We start from the raw sequence: 16127 nt of genomic DNA on the forward strand, positions 1-16127 counted from the left end.
TCCCCTTTGCCTTGAACTTCAAATAACGGAGCCAGGCAAATAATGTGGATAACGTCACAGATTGTGTGCTCAGATTTCGGTGTTTTATAGCTCTTTCTGCCTTCATGCCACTTATTAGTTTCCTCTGAATAGTCTTTCAAACAAATTAAATGGCAGGAATGTTAGTGGAAGCAGTGAGACATAAACAAACACTGAATATTCAGAGCGACTATTTTTATTCCCAGCAGAAACCTAATTTTAAGATCAGACTTTCTCCAACTGCAGGGAAGAAATATTAGTATGAGTACCCCAGTGTTTGTTTGCTGTAGTATTACAGGAGTGCTGCCAAGAGCTGTTGAGTGAGTACACACAGAGTGAGGCTTGGGGAAAATCCCTCTATGAGAGGGTTTTTGGCCAGTATGGTCAATCCACTGCCTGAACTGCATGGACTGCATGGAAAATAAGAGTCTGCTGTCACACTGTATCCACCAGGGTCTATTGGAATAGGTTTGAAGCCAGGATGAACACACTCTAGGAGATGGATGTTTTAATTTAGTAGTGTTTATGAGGAGCTACTCTGCTTGCATTGCCCTTTCTGCAGACCTCCCAACCTCCTCTAGCAATACTGTGAACCTCACTGCAGGGGTGGCTTTGCAGGTTCTTTGGGGCTCTGGACTAAACAAATTGGGCAGGTGCTGATTTTTCTCTGGTGACCAATGATAGGACACGAGGGAATGGCATGGAGCTGCATCAGGGGAGGTTTAGGCTGGATATTAGGAAAAGGTTCTTCACTCAGAGGGTGGTTGGGCACTGGAACAGGCTCCCCAGGGCAGTGGTCACAGCACCAAGCCTGACAGAGCTCAAGAGGAGTTTGGACAAGGCTCTAAGGCACATGGTGGGATTCTTGGGACTGTCCTCCTGTCCAAGGTCAAGATTTTGACTTCAATGATCCTTGTGGGTCCCTTCCAACTCAGGATATTCTATTCTATGATTCTATGAAATCTCCCTGCTGAGATGTTTCCTACCCTGAATATGCGACAAAAGAAATCCAGAGCAGAAGTCCCAGGTATTCTCCATTTGGCCAGGTGGCAAGGAGAGTGGGAAAAGAAGAAAGAGAAGTGCATGAACTTCAGCAGGGAAATACTTTGTTGAGAGTTATTCACCCAGGGCTGTTAAAAGTGTAGCTTAAATTAACATCCTGTCACTTGCTTAGTGCCTCTGCCTAATTCTGTTATCTCTGATTGATTGTCCAAGAGTAATTCTTGGGAGCTTGCCCAATTTGTTTTTATTACTAGTTAGGCCAACGAAAAATAATTGTCTAAAACTTCTTGTTATCTGTCCCCCCTCCCTCTCCACCCACATCCCTCTTCTCTAGACACCTTCTAGCCCTTTCCATGCATCATTGCTGCATTTGACTTGCTGATAGTTTTTTTCGCTCTTTGTACCCCACAGGAAACACCAGAACCCTTTTGCTCTTGGTTTTAGAATCCATTAGAGTTGAAATTTTGTTGCCCAAATCAAATCTGTGTTCTTCTGTCACCTGCTTGTCTCTGCTGGCATGGAGACAGAGCAAAGGACTGAGCTTCTCCAATCATCATTTTAAAAGAGTTCCTTTACTGAGTTTTGGATAAAGCAGTGCTAAAAATGCATTTCTGATTGTGCTATCAACTCACCTCCCAGGCTGCCTGATGCCATGGCTGTGGACACCTTTGCTCTTTCAGCTCTGCTCTCTGCATAATAACAATCACAGGGTTGGTTTAGGAGGATCACTGCAATATTTTTTCACCTCTGGAGCAGTCAATTTTAGGCTCTCAAATTGCTCTGCAAACAAAGGTGCAAAATCTACCAGAGAAGGTCAGGAGTATTAACCCCATCTTGACACCAGCTAATTTAATGTGCAGAGAGACAGAAAGTCCACACTGTGGAGGTGCTGGACAAGTGCACTTTGAATTGAAGTGTGGAGGAACTGTGGGTGTTTGACATCTGTGGAAACCAGAAATCCCACCGGGGATTTGTTTAAAGGTAAATAGAAGAACAAATGGGGAGTCTTGGTTCCCAGTGCTCTCCTCTGATCACTGAATCACACCAAAGGGTAACTTGTTTAATCATCCTGTGTCTGTAAAATACCAGCCTGAAGCCTGTAAAAAGTATTTTGTGTTTCTTTGTTTCTTACCCAGTGAAAAATACTTACTCTAAAAATACTCTGTGTCTGTGCAGTTCTGATGCTAAAACTGGGCCCTTCTGAGCAGCATCTGACCCAGGCACATTTAGGTCACTCACTGTTCCTGCATGAACAACTGAAAGTGCTGATGGAGATTTTTGCAACATTACACCATCGTACTTGGTAGCCCAGAAGTTTTCCTTGCACTAAATTTTCAAATATGTTTGTTTCTGTCCCCAGACTTTTATTGACATCTTCAGGCCCTGACTGACTCCAAATTAGGAAGGAAATGCCCTGAGACAGAAAGCACTCATCAGCACAACCTGTATACTAAATAATTACAGTGAAAAACCATGTCCATTGGCAGAGGTGAGCAAAATCATGGAATAAAGATGATGGAGTCCACTGGAGCAAAAAATCCATTTCAGCAGCGATCTCTGAGAGCTGGGGGAGCTGTCTTCGGTGAGAAAATAACAAATTGCACATTTAAAACTACATTTTTCCTTGCAGAAAAGTCCATGGACTGTGGAGAACCATGTAGATGCTGTCTTTGGACAGCCTGGATCCAGAGTCCACAGTCCTGCTTAGACGAACTGGAAATTTGAGAGCTGTTTGGGATGGGAACATTCCTGACATGATGCTTTGCCAGGCACAGGGCAAGAGGCAGAAATCAGATTTTTACTGAAGGGACTGATAGCCTCTGACAACATAAGGTAAGGTAATCAGAGATTATGCTGTAACCTTGTCATCAGTCAACTTAAAAGTACTTCTGCATGTCTTAATGGTATAGTATGGTACGCTCAGCATAGCAGCATGGAGGTTTTTTCCCAGCTAAGCATTTCTTTTTTTAATAATCTACAGTTTTTCATGAGAAAAAGTCTTTTAATTAGGGTTGTCTTATGTACTTGGACATTTGCCCATGGTTGTAGCATCTGCTGTTTGCTTTGTAGGTAGGGACCTGCTGGCACTCACAGAAAGAAGTTTTTTTCCTGGTCTCCAATGAGGCTTGGAAGAAGTGTGGTCGTGGCCCAAATCTGCAGTCAGAGCAACGTGAGTCATTTCCATATGGTGCTTTGAGTCTGACGGGCTGCAAACAAAGGGAAAAAGGGAAGAGCTCCCTGAGCGCAGCCATGGGGGCCTTTCCAATGAGCACTGAAAATACGCATCATCTACATTCTGGAGAAATTCTTTTCAAGCTTTTTTCCTCCCCTTCTTTTCTCTTTTTGCTTCTTCTCCCTTTCATCCTCTCCTTTTCATTTTCAATTTCAGCTACTTGATCTACAGATATTTTTGAAATGGCTGGGAAAAAGGGAGACAAAAATGAAGCCACCATAAGGGAAATTGAAATGCGGGGGAAAACCACAACAGTTTATTCCAGACCTAGTTTAATGAAAAATAATTAGAAAATTTCAAAACACTCTGCAAACTGCAATCCCATTTTGTTTATTCATGATGGACGAAAACCTTGAAGCTTTGCTTTCCTATGATAAAAGCAAGCAATATTTACTTTTTTTAATCACTTTTTTCCCCGCATTTAATAACTTGAAGAGCTTTTGCATCTGAAGTAGACCCAGTATTCAGAGCTCTGTATACTTTCTAGTTCTTCTTGTCCTGCTCCCTCAGCCTGGTTGACATTTACCTTCATGACCTCCATCCTCCTTGGTTGGGCTCAGAACATTGATTGAAGCTACTGGTGAAGTGGTTTTGGATCATGGAAGGAGATGATGACTTGTGCTTGTGCCCTGTTCTCCATCACAAGGAATAGCATGTGGAACAGGCCAGGCTGGGTCTTTTCAGTTTGGGAAGAAGATGACAATGAGGGAAAAAATTAGAAGGCACCAAAATCATGAATGGAAAGTAGGAAGCAAAGAGTGAACAATTATTCACATTTTCTCAAATTCAAGACCCACCTTGATGAAACGAAATAATCAGGTGACATCTCTGAAACAAATAAAAGCCAGCATTTCTCACCTAAAGCAACTGTAGAACTTGTTGCCACTGGTGCTGCAGAGACAAAATGCTTGTGTGCTTAAAATAGAATGAACAGTAACAAAAGATATCATTGCTGATGGCTACTAGACATGATGGTTCGCACCCAGCTTCCAGCTCAGGAGGCCCTGAGCTGCCAACTGACAGAAAGTGGAGGGATAAAGCAAGTTACAGTCTGTTTTGTGTAACCTCCCTTCTCCTTTGACCTCTACTTTCAGTGATAGGATGGACCTTTCATGTGTTGGAGTTTGGTGGGGTTTTTGTACCAACAGGCCATTCCCCAGACCAGTTGCACTTAGAATCTTGTAATTAAAATTTGAGGCTGAATTAGCTGAATCAGTAAGTAAATTTAAACTGTTGAGCAAAGACAAAGACTTCCTTCACAGTTATCCACCACATGAGTGCACCAAGTGCTGTAGCAGGAAAAGTCATTTTATTCTTGACTTCTCTAAGCTCTTGGATAAAATTGTTTCTTCTCTGATTAATTTCTCTTCTCACGTATGTTGTGTCTGGACTGTTTGGAGTAAAATCTCTTGAAAATCCTAGATGTCTTCAACTTTTAGTACTGATGCCTTAAGCCCCTAATGGTTTTTATTTTTCTAATACTTGTAAGCCTTGTAAGTTTTATAAGTAGATTTTAAAAGCAGCATCCTGGTGTCAGAAGTGGGATGATGCTCAGAACTGGAGCATCAGTATGATGATGCTCCTATGATGAGACTAGTATGACAGCTTTAACCTTCTTAAGGTCTCTAGGTTGTTTTTTAATACAAGTAAATAATTATAATTTCTATAAACTAGAGCAGCTTCAGTTAGGTCTTCATAAATGTCTTCTGGTAAAACAAGGCCTGTAATAAAACTAATCTTTGATCTTACACTTACTGAGTCACAAGAAAAGTTCTCTCTTTGATGCTTATTTCCCTACTTTCTCCTTTGAATAAAGTGAAAAATATCTGAAAGATGTAAAAGGGCTGCTTCCTGTGGGGTTTTGTTGTTTTGCAAGTGCTGGAGTACTTTTAAAGACATCTGACTTGGGAACCAAGCTGTGGTGTGGTCAACGTGCTGGAGGGAAGGGATGCCATCCAGCAGAACCTGGACAGGCTGGAGAGTTGGACCCATGTCAGCCTCCTGAATTTCGACAAGATGAGGTGCAAGGTCCTGTGCCTGGGTCACAGCATTCCCAAGCACAGGTTAAGGCTGAGTGGAAAATGGGTTGAGAGCAGCCCTGGGGAGAAGGGTTTAGGGGTGCTGGCTGATGAGAAGCTCAAGAAAGACGAAGAGGGACTTTTTAGCAGGGCCAGCTGTGACAGGACAAGGAGTAATGGTTGTAAACTGAAAGAGAGTGAATGTTGCAAAGAAATTATTCACTATGGGGATTTTGAGGCCTTGGCACAAGTTGCCCAGAGAAGCTGTGGCTGCCCTATCGCAAGAAGTGTTCAAGGTCAAACTGGATGGGACTTTGAGCAACCTGGTCTAGTAGAAGGTGTCCCTGACCATGGCACTCCTGGTTGGAATTAGATGATCTTTAAGGTCCCTTCCAACTCCAAGTCCTCTATGATTCTGTGAACCCCAGGAGTGCATTGATTGAACAGAACTAATTATACCAATATTCATGTCAAAGTACAGGTGGTTTTTTTGCTACTGGAGACCACAGGCAGAAGAGGGAGTGTAAACTTTCCATGTGCAGAAGACTAATAATGGCATTTGATCATACAAGTTATTCATTGTCTATTATGAACTTTATTTCCTAAGTATGAATAATCTCCAAGTGCTATTGTGATTGTCTGCCTTCACATATGGTTATTATTCAGCAGCAACAAGTTATGTTTGGTTGTACATTGCCATGTGGAAGCCATTTGAATGATCAGGATGTGATATTTTGGGGGTTTGTGGGGCAGGAATGGGGGGATGACCTTCTGTAAATGTGAACAATGAGGGACTAACCCAGATTTTTCATCTGACAAGCATGTAACTCACACAATATGAAGTTTTTAAAAAAAAATGCCTGGAAGACAGTTTGGATTCAAATAATGTTTTCTAGAAGGAGCTGCCTGCTGGCAGTGTGTCTTACTCCACTGTGTGTTGACAAGCCCCAAAGCAGACCTAAGAGGCCCTCTGAAGTTGACTGAAGTCAGTGTCAACAAAGCTGGGATTTCTTCCAACCAAAAGCTGTGCAACCAGTGTGAAATGTTTGTCAGGCTGTAGAGAGGAACAACTACAGGAGCTACCAAAATATTTAACTGAGACTTTCAGAGAGATGTTGGGTTTCTACTAAAAGATACTGTAGTGGCATTCAACACTGAGTAATGTTTTATCCAGAAACTTCCTTGAGTTTCCACTTTAGAAAGACATCATTGGGAGTTATCCTGACAGTTGCTCCCTCTGTCTCTCACAGACAGTTGCTACCACACTCCCATACTGCAGACACCACATTTTTCCTAACTCCCCCAGAACTCATGCTAGAGCTCTTGGTGTCAGCTAATTGCCAATAAATGGATTCTTCTCTAACTCCCCCACTATCCTAATGTTTAGGATGATTCCCAAAACGAGACTACTGTGCAAAAGTGAGTAACTACGACTCTGCTACGCTGTGTGGAGCACAGCAGCTCTGGTGAACACAGAGACTGCAGCACTGGCGTGGCACATCCGTGAAGCAGGGATTTGGTTAATGGCTTTGGAACAGTAGGAATGACACTTCACCTGAAAAGCCAAGAGGAACTCAACACAGTCAAATTGGTGAAGACACTAGAGGTAGCTCTTCTGCCCTCAAGAAACTGTCTGTGTTCTATTTGGCTCACAGTTGCTCACAGTCTCAGCTTTATTTCTCACTCCAAGGATAGGGCTCCATAAGGCACTGCTTGGGAACCAGTTTCTTGCTCTGTAAAGTTGTATCAAGTACAAAGATCAGTGTTTACAGAGCCATAGTGCTGTCTACTCTCTTACATGGTTCCGAATCATGGGTCATCTACCGCCACCACCTGCGACTCCTAGAAGGCTTCCATCAACGCTGTCTCTGTACAATCCTAAACATCCACTGGTCAGATTATGTGACCAATACATCTGTTCTAGAGCAAGCAGCAGTCACAAGTATTGAGGCCATGTTGCTGAGAACACAGCTGCATTGGGCAGGGCACATCTCCAGGATGAAGGACCAACCACTGCCTCCCTAAGATCCTGCTTTATGGTGAACTTGCCACTGGCTGCTGCAAGAGAGGAGCCCCGAAGAGAAGATACAAGGACTCCCTGAAACAACATCTCAGCCTTGGCCATATTGATCAACATAACTGGTCTACTCTGGCCTGCAATTGGGAGACCTGGAGAAACACCATCTATAACGCAGCTGCTTCCTTTGAGAACACACGCAGGATCACTCTCGAGGAGAAAAGACAACGCAGAAAGAATCGTGTCTTGGAGAATACACCAGCTAAGGAGTCTTTCTGCTGTGCCTTTTGCAGTCGGATATGTCTATCTCGTATTGGCCTCATTAGCCACCAGCGTGCTTGTAACAAATGTGGATAGAGCCTTTCCCAAATCTTCGTTCGCGAAGCCCAGCCATGATGATGATGATGATGAAAGTTGTATCAAATAACCACTGAGGCCATCACAAAGAATCTTTGCAATGGCCTCAGTGGGTGTTTAATTGAAAATAGGAGAAGATATCAATTTTAAAGAGATAACATTCCCTAGAACAAGGGGCTTATATTAAGCCATTTCTGCTTGCTTTGCTATTCATGGATGATTAAAGTGCATGCTTCCTCAGCATCTGGGATAGTGATCCTCTGTGGCTTTGATGATGATTATCTGCAGAGCTTAACCATGAAACCAGGATAGTTGATGAACTCATGGTACCAAAGATCAGTAGGATACAAGGCTAGAAGTGACAATTAGATCATTATGTTCTGTTCTCATGAACATACACAAGGCAGAAAAATCATCCAGTGATGCCTGCACTGAGCTCAAGGTTTTATGCTTGATTAGACCATCTGCACCAATTCAAAATCCCTATCACCCCTGTTTGCAGACTGGTTTAACCAGAAGTCCCATCTTGCTTGAGAATTACAGGAGTGAAATAGTAACTGATGAGTCTATAAATAGACCAACGCACCATCAAATATTATTTTGTGATCACATTGATTGAAACCTTTGCCTCTTGGCACAGGAAGAAGAGGAAAGGCAGTATTTACATTGACTGGGGGAAGCATAAATGCTGGATTCTCACGGGCTAATTTATAGGATCCTGTGGAGTGCTGAGGAGTGGAATGACCATGTTGACCTGGCAGGGTTGAAGCCAGTTCTTTTCAATACACTACAATGAAAATATTTTTGAAGGATTGTCCTTGTTATTGTTTGGTGCTAAATGAAAGAAAAAGGAAAAAGGACAGAGTAAAATCAAGAATAGAAAAAAAGATCAGAGAAAAACTTTGGCATGGAGCTCACCATTTTTATGGGGACGAGGGTAGGGGGGAAATAATCCCTTTCCTCAAAGATTTTGGGGAGGAAAAAAGCCCTGCTGTGCTTGCTAAAATTCCCTTCCAGCTCCCATTGTCAGTGTTAATTGGTGATAGCCCCCATCACACAGAAGCACTGTGGAGGTAAAATGAAAGGAAATGTGTAAGGGTGTGTGTGTGAGTAAGAGGCTGCTGTATCATGTGAATGAGGAGCACAACAATGGCCCAGAATAAGCTAATATATATAAATGAAAATATCAGCTTGATCCTTCGCGGGACTTTTTGATGCTTTGAAAGTTCATGTTAATTCCAGCTGCGTGGGTCCCTTTATTAATTAAACGGTCAAGGCAAGCTCCATGTGCAGTACCAGCTCCACTAGCAAACGATGAAAGCACCATGTTGACATCCTTATTCTAAGCTCCACAGTCACCTTCAGGGCCCATATTCAGGGTGAATTACTTTGGCTTCAGTGAACTTAAAGAATCCTAGGCTTCTCTCAATAGAATTTAAATCCCTCAGTGTTTTTCACCTTAGAAATGAGGGTGTCTCTTGCTGACACCCTTCTTGATGTTCCTGATGGTAAAAGAACTTTAGAGCCAAGTGGTAGATCTAATTATTTCAAAGGGTTCCCAGCTGCACCACTTCTTAGCTTTCCCTTTCATCCTCTATTTAATTAGAAAAGGGCTCTGTTTTATTTATTTTTTACGTGGTATGTGGTAGAACTTTATTTTAGATTCCTGATAGCTCATGGTTTTTCTGTTTGCTGGGGACTGCAGCACATGTTCCTCTTGTGCTTGAGTAGAGTTTGGGACCGGGTGTTGACACATCTGTGGACACCTGCACAAGCCTGGGTGGCTTTGGTGACATAAGAGGATTTGCTTCGTGGCTGACCTGAGCATCTGCATGGAACAGCTACCTGTGCTCTCTGTGCACAGGTAAGACCTAAATACAAAAGCTGATGGTCCTACATTTACTCTCTCAGTCCAAAGACTATCTCTGATGAATATAGTCTTAATAACTCTAGTGTGTTGTGTCTCTGGTTGGTTCTACAGAAACACACTGAATGCTGGCCCCAGAGGTTTGCTGAGGAGGAGGGATAGCTGTATGGTGAAGGAAAAGAGATGTTCTGGGGCCCTGTGCCTCTCTTTCATGTAGAAAACAGTGTAAAAATTGTCCTCCCTCACACTTGTAGTCCTTTCTCTGCCTGGACAGGTCTGGTGACTTTTCCTCATCATCTTTTCTGCAGTCCTGAAGTTCTGCAGGAACCAGTTCTCTCTGCAGGTGAAGTGGTGTAATGCTGAGGTGTTAGTCTCTTTTGGGAACACCAAAAGATTTAGCTGCCCTCACCAGAGGAACAGGAAAAGTCAATGTCTAAGCTAATCTAAACTTGTAACCTTCTTTGTCCAAGAAAGGACTTCCTAATAGCCCTTCTTGTGCTTCTTGACCCTCATCTAGATTTTGTACTCTCCTGAAAGCCTCTTGAAACAACACCAAATTAAACCCTAAATTAAGACAGTGAAAATAAGGGCAATGGCAATGACATAAACCCTCATGTGTGAGGAGGAAACACAGTTCCAGCTCTGGTGGGAGCTTCCTTGGGGACAGACTCTAATGGATTTGGGTCCTTCTGCCCTGGAAGTGCTCGGGCTGGCAGACCCAGTGCTGACCTGCTGCAGCAGCTCCACATCAGCAGTGTCCAAGTTTGGGTGCTGTGTGTTGGGCTTTTCATAGAATCATAGAATCCTTAAGGTTGGGAAAGACCTCTAAGACCATCTAGTGCAATCATTGACCCAGCTGTCAGGTCCAGCACTAAACCATATTGTTAAGCACCACATCTCCATGTTTTTTCAAATACCTCCAGGGAAGATGATTCCACCACTTCCCTGGGCAGCTTATTCCAATGCTCAACCACTCTTTCAGTGAAAAAATTTTCCTAATATCCAATATAAACCTCCCCTGGTGCAACTTGAAGCTATTTTCCTCTTGTCCTATGACTTGTTACCTGGGAGAAACAACCCATTTTCCTACACATTATGACATTTTTTGATCCTTAAGTGTCAGAAAATAAAATCTGAGCTGATTTAGAGTTGGATATCTTTATTCTTTGATGACTAGACATTGCATAGGCTTTCCCTGGTTTAGTTCACTGTTATTTTACTCTGTCTTACTATGTCTCATCATCTGAGGCTTGAGTCAGTAATATAACAACTGCTTCAGCAGTCGAGTCAATTCCTCCTCCTGGATTTTTTTCCTTTATCTCCTTATATTAATAGCAATAGGAGAGATGAAGGCACTGGATTAACAGTTGGGCCCAGTGGCTGTCCAAAGTGGTAATGGCTTTTTCCCAAGCCAGCACATGCCACTTGCTACGGGGTTTAGTGTGCCAGGTGTCCAGAGGGTAGAGCCAGCTCTTAAGCTCCTTGTCAACCCTGGGTGGCGTCATTAGTGCATCATATGTTTCAGAAAGAGAGACCCTGGTGAGAGCCACTCATTGCGGAGCAGAAGCCGAAATGCTGATGCCTTGTCCTTCTGTCGATGGGAAAACGCTGCAGCGAATGGTTGAGTAGGTTTTGATGCGTGGGAACATCTCACCCATGCTGTGCACACTGGTTGTCTGGAGCACCAGTCCCAATTCTCCCCCCACAGCAGAGCACAGGACAGAACTACCCTCAGGAAAATGACTTTACTTTAATTTTCAGAGTGAGGTTTGTGTTGCTTGTCTGTTCTTTCTCCCTTTTTTGCGCGTACTTGTGCACACACACACACACACACACACACACATGCATGCTGCTCTTCCTTGGGTGCATTTCTACATCACAAACTGGTCATTTACGTTCTCCTACAACACTGGGAAAAGCTTTACAGCACCTCAATCTGCTTTAGGGCATGGACAAAAATTGCAACACTCATGTCTTGACTGTTTGATACCTTCCTTTGACCCTCCTGCATGGCTGGAGCACATGGAGAGCTCAGTAAATGCAAAATGTTGTCCTGGGGTGCCCACAACCTCCAATGATCCAGCATAGTCCCAGTCTTGGTGACATGGGGTTGGTCCATGCCAATGTGGTTGCCCCCCATGACGTCTCCTGCCTCATTCTGCAGCAATGACAGACTCAAGGCAGCTCAATGGGAAAAGTAATTGGCAGTAATTAGGGTTCCTGTGAGCTGTTGTGCTCCTCACTGGCAGCCACGTGGCCTTCACAAATGCATAAGACTCTTCCTGAGTTTTGTAAATGTCAAAAAGATGTTTAATACATAAAACTGCAGTGAACCCTTACTGTGGAAGAGGTCTTTAGGATACTAATGGCGGGTCTGTGTTGGCCAAACATTGTGAGGAGTCAGGAAAAAAACCCCAACAAAACACGGGAGAGTATTTTTTGCATATAGATTTTAGGGAGGATCTGTGGTTATTTTCCCTGTGAAGGTATCTGTTTCTCCAGTTACAGGGATCACCTTCATGTGGGCTTGTGACAACACTGACATGTTTGCAATGGACAAATCTTTAATACAGTCACCTGCGTGTATATTGGAGGTTTGCCAGCGTAGACACATAAAATAGTTTGGGTTGGAAGTGACCCTAAATATCATCTAGTTCCAGCAACGTAGCTGTGTGAGCGGAAGAACTCAGCGTAGTCCCATCTAAATGGTTGTTGCTCCACCCTTTCCCACCTCTGTGCCTCAGTTTCCCCATATCTAAAATGATGGGACCCTGCAAGAACTACAGCACAAAAAAAAAAGCCAAGTGGGAGTTGAGTGTTAACACAGACAAGGCCCCTGGACCAGCTCTGGAGCCTCTGGAAGCTCTTTCTTTCACAGGCTTTTTCCTTTTTGTGTGAAGAAAGAGGGCTTTGTGCATTCTGGAAAACAACCAGCTGAGGAACACAAGGGCTTGGAAGAGACCATGAGTGTGTGTGTTTCTGTGGGTGTGGTACAGTCCTGCCTGGTCCTGGATGGTGCACATGCAGAGGGTGTTCGTGCAGAGGAAAGATGAGCTGCTCAGGGGATGCAGAGCTGCATTCTCCTCCTCCACCCAGTGTGCTTGGTGGGGGGGAAGCATCACAGCGTGCCGAGTAACCGCATGTTTTGTTGTTCTCAGGGTAAACAACTGAAATGAGATTTAGTTACAAATGCGCTCTGGTGTTCCTTAGGAGGAAGAACCATGTGGAAGGAAATACTTTTAATGAGGAACATACAAAATTAGATGACTCCAAAATGTGTGTATGTTATCTAATAGCTTTATAATGAAATGTGGTATCATCAGGGCTCTTTCCACTGTTTGCAGAATTAAAGCAAGTATTGCCATGTTTTGTGGTTTTAGTATTATTTGTGCTGCTCTTGGAGCACAAGGCCTCATCCTGGCTCAGGCCCCTTTGTGACACTGCACAAACACCAACCTTAGTGGCTGAGGATGGGTGGAACCAGGTGGGTAAATGCTGACAGAACCCCTGGTTAATTCCCTTTTTGGCCCTGTTATTCTTTAGGGTTCCAGCCCCTCTGTTGCCACAGGGTGAGGAGGGGAGGCAGGGTGTGTGCCCTGCATTGACACAATGTTCCTGTGTATGCAGCACATGTTCACTTTCCCCATTACAGCTTATTCCACTTCCCTGAAGGGATGGAGTACAGTTTTCCACTTTGTCACAAATAATAATTATCTTGGCAATAGCCTGTGATGGGAGCTCGCCCCGAGGAGGCTGCTCTGGCTGCAGGAGGCCCAGCAATATGCTCCAAATGATGCTCTGTGCTATTTTAGCTGTGCACTTCTTGCACCAAGGGAACCAGCATATAGGAAGGGGGAAGAACCTTGTACATTTAACCATCAGGAAATCTTTGGGTATGTCTGGTTGGAGTGGTACAGGTGCTTGTAGGCTTCCCTTTGCTTTTTGTCTGCAATCTGCACCTGCCCAAGTGGAGCAGACTTCCAGTTTAAGCATTTTTCTGCCCTCAGGGAACACAGCAGCTTCTTGATATGTATTAACCGCACACTCTGGCACTGCTGGTTTGTGTTCTGTCCCAATGAGTCCCTTACCATTAGAACAACCATTCATCATTCACCATGTACAATAAACCAGGAGACTGTATTTTATTTGGTTCCAGCCCCAGGCATCTCAAGCAGGTATGAATCTTTTAAGCGTAAGTTCATCTTTAACTTGTCCCAAACGTGCTGTGAATTACTTAGGTGGTTTGCTGTATGTCTGTAAAACAATCCTGAGATTGTAAATGATGTTGTGGCCCCAGCAGCTTTCTAATGCTTGCAGAAGGAAGTTTGTTTTGACTGCAGGTCGGATAGAACTACCTCTCAGACAAGGTTTCCAGAGGACTTACAAAAATGATAATACTTATGGTTCGTGTCATCCCAACAAGACATGACTCTTGCGAATCCAACACACCCAACTTTTAGAGTGTGACCATTTATGGTAGAAAATGCTCAGAGAGAAGGTTAAGGAAACAGGAAAATTGCAATTTACTGTTTTGGTAGTGTTTAATCACCACAAGAGGTCAGGGCTTCTGTTTTCACATCTCATGTGAGAGAAAGTCCTGTTAGAGTGCAGCATCTTTAAAGGTCCAGTTTCCTGAGCGTCTTGAGTTGATATCTTGATAAGCAATACAAGCCCTTAATGGGCTCATGCTGACTATGAGGACTTGTGAAGCAGATCAAGGGATCCCATTAATGCTCTTTTTTCAAGTTTTGGCACACCAGCCCATCTTTCATCACTGGCAGGCCAGGCTTTGTCCCTTTCCCCCTTCTAATCTGGTTTAAAGCTCTATCAACAAGCCCTGCTAACTCCTGTGCTAGAACTATTTTTCTCCTCTGAAATAGGGGCATCCCATCAGGTGTCAGTAGACCCTGGGGATGGTCCTGTGCAGGGCTAAAGTTGAAATTGATGATCCTTGTGGTTCCCTTCCAACTCAGCATATTCTGTGATTTTGCTGTATATCAAGAATAATATGCATGGCCATGGCTGTACTAGGAACTTTACCATGAGTGTGTGTTCATGTTATGCCATGATAGTCATTTGCTACCAGCCTCCTGCTTCCAGAGCACTGTAACACCTATTGGGTTTCTGGTTTTGCTCTATTTTTGCTTTAAAGTGTATGTCAAGCCCCAGGGATGTGATTGTTTTGTAAAGATGAAACTCACTGCCTGCTCTCCTGAGACAGAATCAGAAGTGTGAATTTTAAAGGACCTGGTGAAGTCCTAAGTGGCTAAAGTGGATAAAATAGCAGCACTGGGTAGTTTAGCATGCTATGCTAACAGCAAACAGGCCTCCTAAATACTTATGATAATGTCTAACAAGAATAGAAGATGTCAGACAAAACAGCAACTACGCATATTGAGGGAAAGCCTTGATGTTTCCTTAGCTCATTGGACATTTATCAAAGCATAACCTGTAGGTTAGCCTACAAAGTACCAGAAAACAAAGGCTCTGTGTTCAGATCTTTCAAGGGGGGAGGTTAAACAAAGGACATTGAAATATGCTATGTCAGAAGATCTTTGTTTCTAGGCATCAGTGGAATAGAGGATTTGGAGTAGCCTTCTCACTTCCTTCATTGTCCTTGCCCATGGGTGTTGTTTTTTTTTAAACATAATAAAACAGATGAAGAAGTGAAAACAATTGATATCTGTTGATACAGTTGTTTTAGTAGCCATATGTGCATCACCTGGAAAATGAAGTACTCATATTCCAGAAAGTAAACTTGACCCACTCCACTCAGATTTCCAGAGTATTCTGCTGCCATAGAAGTAGGATTTTCAAGATAACCTCAGGAGTGATAGATAAAAAAAAAAGAGAGTAAAATTAATCTATGACCAAGTTGTCATATGGGACATATGTTATAAATATTAGGGGGATTCATGCTGTTTTTTCTTAGAATGGGTAAACCGGTCATACCTCCAGTGGTGCATCATTGCATCACTGAAATTAGGAGCTCTTTCTTTGGATGTCATAAAACAGAACCATTGCCAAGGACTAGTCTGTTGTAAAAGGATTATCATATTCTTAAAAATCTTTGTTTCACAGAAAAACTACGATCTGGGGTTGACTCTTACTTGTTCCTCTTCTCTGAGTCCTTTCCTATGAAAATCAGTGGCTAACCTCCTCTTAACTCGGTAGTCTGAGCAAACATACCTTCCCAAATTCCTTCCAAAGCTCCCTTGTCTGCACTGTCAAGGGGAAGTGTCTTTCCTGTCTTTGTACTCCTGACTCTGGAGCACACACACCACATTTCACAGCAGCCTGACACAGAAATCTATCCTGTGGGTAGAGGTTGCTTCATGTAAAGGTTAAGAGACTCATGTAGATGCCAGGTAATAGGTCTGATCTGGCATCAGCCCATTCCTCCAGTTGATGCCAATGCCAGATGCTCTACAGGATAATTTGTTGGCATGCAGTCACATCTAAACAGCCTCCGAATATTTCACCAGAACAAGCAACTCAAATAAGAAGAAATGCTTTGAAAGCAGGAAAACCACAGCGAAACCACAGCGAACGAAGGAGGTCACTTTTATATTCAAGTGAGATACCTGGTCTTAAAGAAACTTATTCAGGTTGCTT

The 16127-nt window shown here is 43.3% G+C and overlaps 1 long non-coding RNA gene across 1 annotated transcript in view; it reads left to right on the forward strand.

The window, feature by feature from the left end:
* The window catches only part of LOC127461059 (uncharacterized), a 50207-nt gene extending 47422 nt beyond the window's left edge, over positions 1-2785 (forward strand). The window contains exons 3-4 of the long non-coding RNA XR_007899963.1: positions 2381-2509; positions 2651-2785. This is a non-coding gene — a long non-coding RNA (uncharacterized LOC127461059). The remainder of the gene's footprint in view (positions 1-2380; positions 2510-2650) is intronic.
* Positions 2786-16127: the final 13342 nt, after the last annotated feature.

Source organism: Manacus candei, unplaced genomic scaffold (genome assembly GCF_025592945.1).
Source record: "Manacus candei isolate 608988 ecotype Guabito, Panama unplaced genomic scaffold, ASM2559294v1 h1tg000094l, whole genome shotgun sequence".
Lineage (NCBI taxonomy): Eukaryota > Metazoa > Chordata > Aves > Passeriformes > Pipridae > Manacus > Manacus candei.